Source organism: Etheostoma spectabile, unplaced genomic scaffold (genome assembly GCF_008692095.1).
Source record: "Etheostoma spectabile isolate EspeVRDwgs_2016 unplaced genomic scaffold, UIUC_Espe_1.0 scaffold517, whole genome shotgun sequence".
In the NCBI taxonomy this organism is placed as follows: domain Eukaryota; kingdom Metazoa; phylum Chordata; class Actinopteri; order Perciformes; family Percidae; genus Etheostoma; species Etheostoma spectabile.
Window position 1 is genome coordinate 239,342 of NW_022605625.1, and position 4,415 is coordinate 243,756.

Below are 4,415 nucleotides of genomic sequence, written 5' to 3' on the forward strand. Positions count from 1 at the left end.
ACGTCCACTGATCTTTTACTCTTCAAGTCCTGAACTGAGGGTCGTAAAACTCTCAGTCACATTCCAAACTGAAAGATAAGAATTAACCACACAGACACATCCACTGTGGTCTAGAGACCCCCCCCCCCAATCCAATGTATTGGGATTATGGTTGCTTTTTGCCGTCAATTTTAAATATAAAAAAATCCCATTCCCCCCCCCCCCCAAAAAAAAGACGATCCTTTCCCCCACGAATCACTTTTATTCATCATAGTCTGTTTCCAGGAAACAGGCAACAGGCAAAAGCTTAGAAATCATGCCACAAATTAACCCAAACTCATGTTCGTCTCCGTCACGTTACTCCAACGCTTTTGTAGATTTTTTTTTTTTCCCCTGCCCCTTTTCCCCCCTTTTGACGTTATTTGATTTTAATGCTATGAAATCAGGGCCAAAGAGACAAAATCTAAAATACTACACTTTAAAACAAAAAGGGACTTACCATGCATGCAGATCACAAGTTATCATGAGCTACTTCGCCTCCACGGTCCGGGAATAATTTCAAAACGCCAGACCATCTAAAGTGAGCTATAGTATCCTTTAATATGAATTTAGGCGCATGTTAAAATGCCGGTAAACTTCAAAAAATCCAACGACCACATTGGACCTTTCCTTTCCCCCTCATGTGTCGATTGGACTGTGATATGCTGTATTTTCTATTAAATATTAACGCGTTGTGCCGTCTCGGCCGCAGTCTCCCTCGGCAAAGAGATTTCAATGTCTCGATGGGAATTCTGGTTAAATAAAAAGGTTTAAAAAGAAAAACCAACATACAAAAACAATGTGGCGTTTTTCCACTGCTGTGTAAACGGCTTCCCTCGGCCCATTCTGCGGTCCGTTTTCCATTGGCAGATGAGTAAAACCTCAGCGTGGCTGGTCACTCATAGTCAACGCGTTGATTACGTATTTCAAGCGCGACTCACAGCAGCACTGTCGTTACTCGCGCGGCCAGAACGAAATGTTTTGTTTCAAAGCGAACGGCAGAGGCTAAGTCAACAAAAATCACCATGAAATTAAAAACAGAGTTTGGGAAGTTACTGACGGATTTCAGACGTTCGACTAGGCGTTCCTTGTTCGGACACAAAAGGTGAGTTACGTTTTCTGGTAACCGTTAGCTAACATCTTGCGGTGTTCAGCGTCGCAGTCAGTATTTTTACTAGACGCTATTAAGTACATGGAACTTTACGCCAACCACGATTACACACCAACATGTGTGCTGTGCGAACTGTTGTGTGTTTCAGGATTCACGCGCAGGATCCGTCTGGTGGGCGACGTCCGAACCGGGTGATTAACCCGCTGGCTTCGTACTACTCTGATGAGAGTCACGGAAAGTCGTAATGACAATGGATGCATTGGGGACGGCCAGAGCCAGGGGGGGGGGGGGGTGGGGGGGGGGGTGGGGGGGGACACGTCCCAGGGTTGCAGAGGAAGAAGACGGGAAGTACGGAGGGTTCCGATGCGCTACTTGAAAAGCTAAATAAAAACCTTCTTATATTTTGTCTGTTTTTTTTAAAGTAACAGTGTGCAATATTGGAAACACATGAAGCGCTAGTTAAGCCCGAACGTTGAAAAGTGAGAGATAGGCATGGAGAGTGGATAAGCTGTCGGTTGTGGGCTAGATTTGTTTTTTTTAAATGTCCCGTTTGTGCTGGACACAACTCCGCACTCTTGTTTTGCACAACGCAGTATAAGGATTCGATTTCCTCTCCGACCAAGCCAGCAGGTACTTCAGGTTCCCACGTCCACCTTTGAGGAATGCCTTCGGCTCGCTTGTAACTCGGACTGAGGTAGTACAACAAAAAGTACCGGTAGCAGGTACCCAGGGACTTTTTTTCGTAATGGAAAACCAAAAAAAGGCGGAGTTAGAGTCGGAGAGTCGAAGATACCACGCAGTGGAAAACCGCCAAAAGAGATGTTGTTTTAAGTTTTCTCAGTTCTTTTAAATCAAGGTTGAAGACCTTTCTTTTTGATGCTGCCTTTCATTAAATGATGCTCATTGCTTTAAAATTTCGTATGCTGCACTGCAACTTTTATTCTTGGTTTATGTGTCCCTATGTTTTTTTTGTTTTGTTTTTTGTAAACAGTCTATTCATGTTTTTACCGAGTATTCTAAATGCTTATGATTTTTAAAACTGTGTGTCACTGGTGTTTATCGTTTAACTGATTTTGGTAAAGCCACTTTTGAATGCCCCGTTGCTGAAATGTCTCTTAAAGTATAAACTGCCTTGCCTTAGCTTAAGTACGCGCACACTCTTGCACACCTCCCATGACCGGTCGTATGGCCTGTCGATATGTTTCCCGGCGACGTGCCGTGTTCAGGTGCCGGGCGGCGATCAGCCCGCTCGTTGCAGACGTGGCGAGTGTCGGTCATCGGAGACACACACAATCTAAAGATAGTTCTGCTTAAACCTCTGTGTTGTCCTTCACGGCCAAAAAATTAATGCTTCCTATCAATGTTTTTACTTTTTCTCTCCATTTTTGTCCCTGTTTTTCACAACTTTTGATGTTTTTTTTTCCACTGTTTGCACTTTCTTTGACGGTTTAAACACACTGCACACTTATAACTATCAGTTTTACGTATTTTTTGAGTTTATGGACACAACCTACATTTATAGAAAATTATACCTATGTTTGAGTTAGAAAGCAGAAAGAAATTAGGCCCCCAATTATGAGGACTAAATTAAAAGGGGGAAATGGCATTCTTGATGATTAATCACAGACTGGAATAGTCAATGTCATGGAATTATGCACCTGCAGTGCCCGCTAGCACCCCCGCAGTTGTTTGACCCTGCTACGCCCTGAGAACGCTATGCTCCCCCTGACTGCACCCCGGCTGCCCCCTTCGCAGCGCCCTCTGGAGGGCTCCTAGGCATCACTGCTCGCCCCCGACTTGCACGGACTGCTGTGTCCTGCTACACTCCCTGCAGTTGCCCTGTTGCACCCTGCTGTAACCCGCAGTGCACTGCTGCACACCGTGCACCCTGCATGTGCCTGCTGCACAAAAAGTTTTGCTGAACCCCTGCTGCACCGCGTTGCACCCTGCAGTGCCTGCTGCGCCTGCAAGTGCCCTGCTGCCACCCTGCGTGCTCTGCCACTTCGATGCGGCACCTCTGCAGGGTGCTCTGCCAGCCATTTGCGCACCCTTGCAGTGCCTCTTACCCTGGTGCTGCTACGCCTGGTACGCCTTCGTGCCCAACTTCACCCGATGCTGTCACCCTGCAGTGCCCTGCTGCGCCACCCTGCAGTGCCCTGCTACGCCTGTGCTACTCTGAACTACTACAATACTTTCTGTCCTAGTTCATTATGTTTATTGTGCTATATATTGCCGTGTTTAAACCAACACCCCCCAACCAGCCCCGTCAGACTCCGCTCTACAATGAGCCTGTTCTGTCGCGGGTTCTATCCTAAAAGGAGGTTTTTCCTCGCACAGTGGCTTTTACTCGGGGGAAATAACTGGAATGTGTTGGGTCTTATAATTACTAGGTGTGGTCTAGACCTGCCTGTCCGTAAATCATACCACGTTGTTATGATTGGATGACTATGAACACTTAATTGAAGTAGTAGACTCCTGTCCCAATAACCCACTGGTTTACGTGATTAGGCCTGTATGGACCAACAGCAGCCTCCAAGGGAAAACACCCCCCCCCAAATCCAATGTATTGGGATGTTGCTTTTTGCGTCAATTTTAAATATAAAAAAATCAACAACAAAAAAATCGATCCTTTCCCCCAGAATCAACTTTTTATTCATCATATCTGTTTCCAGGGAAACAGCAAAGGCAAAAATGCAGAAAATCCATCCAAATTACCCAAATCTCATTCTTCTCGGTCACGTTATCCAACGCTTTTATAGATTTTTTTTCCCCTGCCCTTTTTCCCCTTTTGACGTTTATTTTATTTTTAAATGCTATGAAAATCAGGGCCAAAAGAAGACAAAAATCTAAAAACTACACTTTAACAAAAAGGGAACTTACCATGATGCAGATCACAAGTTTTACAGAGCTACTTCGCTCCACGGTCCTGGAATAACTTGCAAAACGTGCTCCATCTAAATGAGCTATAGTCCCATTAAATGAATTTAAGGCCATGTTAAAATGCCGTGTAACTCAAAAATGCAACTGCCACATGTGACCTGTTCCTTTCCTCCATGTGCGATTGTGACTGTGATTATGCTGTATTTCTATTTAAATATTAACCGGTGTGCCGTCTCGGCCAGGTCTCCCTCGGAAAAGAGATTTCAATCTCGAGGGAATTCTTGGTTAAATAAAAAGGTTAAAAGAAAACAACAACAAAAACAAATGGCGTTTTTCCACTGCTGGTAACGGCTCGCCTCGGCCCATTCTGCGTCCGTTTTCCATTGCAGATTGAGTAAAGCCTCAG

The 4,415-nt window shown here is 45.1% G+C and overlaps 1 protein-coding gene across 1 annotated transcript in view; it reads right to left on the minus strand.

Annotated features, from left to right (window-relative positions):
• The window catches only part of LOC116686866 (AFG3-like protein 1), a 54,589-nt gene that overhangs the window by 17,561 nt on the left and 32,613 nt on the right, over nt 1-4,415 (minus strand).